This window comes from Drosophila willistoni (genome assembly GCF_018902025.1).
Source record: "Drosophila willistoni isolate 14030-0811.24 chromosome 2R unlocalized genomic scaffold, UCI_dwil_1.1 Seg167, whole genome shotgun sequence".
NCBI classification, from domain to species: domain Eukaryota; kingdom Metazoa; phylum Arthropoda; class Insecta; order Diptera; family Drosophilidae; genus Drosophila; species Drosophila willistoni.
The window spans coordinates 1,169,660-1,171,413 of record NW_025814050.1 but is presented as its reverse complement, the minus strand read 5'-3'; positions in this window follow the sequence as shown (position 1 = coordinate 1,171,413).

Here is a 1,754-nt window from a genome sequence, read left to right as displayed (position 1 = left end):
TGCTTCGAGAACTTCTATATGTCTACATATATAACTTGCAAATAAATACAGTCGGAGAAGGTTCCCTATATATACTACCCGATATCTACCAACCTTTGAGTCATGGGGTTAGAATGCTGCCATAAGATTCCATCCTTGACGAGTAGTTGGCTTATACCACATACAGTATTGAAGTTAATAGTCAATAAAGTAAACGCAATTTTGAGAATCAAACTTGGATTCCACAAAAAACGTTGCAAGAAAGATCTGAAAAGAAGACAGAAAATTTAAATAAAAAAAGCCACTAACTTTCGCGGTCTTTTGACTTATTTACAAAAAGAGGGAGTTTACAAAATGTGGTAAATATATAGACACGATTATGTTGAAGAAACAAAAACCCAACCGATAACCGAAGACTCTTTTTTTGAAACATAAAGCATTACATTTCTGGATGTGCAGTTAAATGCAATCCGTGTAATCAGTTCATAAACTGCATCCCTAGTGTAAAATGGAGTGCTAAAGCCCTAAAACAATTTGTAAAATAGCTTAACGAAGCGCATCTACAGTTGCTAAAATTTCCAATAACACTCAAATAATTAACACATTGATGGTGGTAGTTTTTCAATAAGGGATTTTTATTCTGTTGCGAATTTTCTTAAATTGTAAAGCTGGCACACTCTGTGTATGCGTTATAATTGGCAGAAAAATGATTTGCTACCAAAAATTAAGTCGCCCAAAACAAAAACATGCCGAACAGAATGTTGCGAAGACAAGTCTTTTTAATTAAATTAAATCAATTTTATTCTAAAAATATAGAAATTATTTCTCTCTCTTGTCCACAAAGGACAAGTAAATAAGTAAATTTGATCATTGATTTACATGACTGGAAGGTATACATCATTTTTGGATTGGTCGAGAGAAATTCAAAAACTTACAATTTTTTTTTTTAAATGGATGAAGGGATTTGTTAAATTAGATTATTTTAGCTTTCTTGGACGTTTGGGTTCAGGTAACTAGTTCATCTTTGGCCTAAAGGGTAACTCTCATATATACTTAAGCCGGACTGCCGATCTGGGGTACTGCTAGTATGCCCAGTAGGAAAATCATGCAAAGATTCCAAAACAAGGCCCTCAGAATTGTGACAGATGCCCACCTGTTAACAACGAATGCAGAGATATACACGGCACTGAAAATCCCATGGGTAGAGGATGAGATTGCAGGGCTAACAAGAGCGTACTTGGACCGACCATCAACATATTAGACAAAAGCACGTTTTGTCATAAAATGTTATATATAATTGCTGTCCATTTATGAATATCTTTTTAAATTTCACGTTTAGCTTCAATATTCTGCTGATTATCCACATTTGAAAAGATTGCAAAAGAAGCTCACAACACAAAAATTTTAAAATTTTGCGCTCGTCTTACAAAAAGAGCTTTTCGAATGTCAAATGAAAGCTTTTGCACTTGTCTATTCAGAGTGCTGCCAGACAAAGCATGACAACTGTTGACGAGCTGGCAACCTAAACAGCACGATCAGCTAGTGGAAATGGAAATGGAAAATTGACGTGATAAAGAAGAAAGAGAGCGAGAGAGTGCGCGAAATAATGAGGAGCGTAACTCTCACTCTCTGCTGAAATATTGTGAATATCTTGGTGTGTGGGGCATAATTTTCGCGTAGCTTCGTTTAAAACTCAATCAATTAATAGATTTGTTGATGACACTTCGCCAGAGACACGCGAGTTCTATGCAATTTTACATGCTCGGAATGGAGTG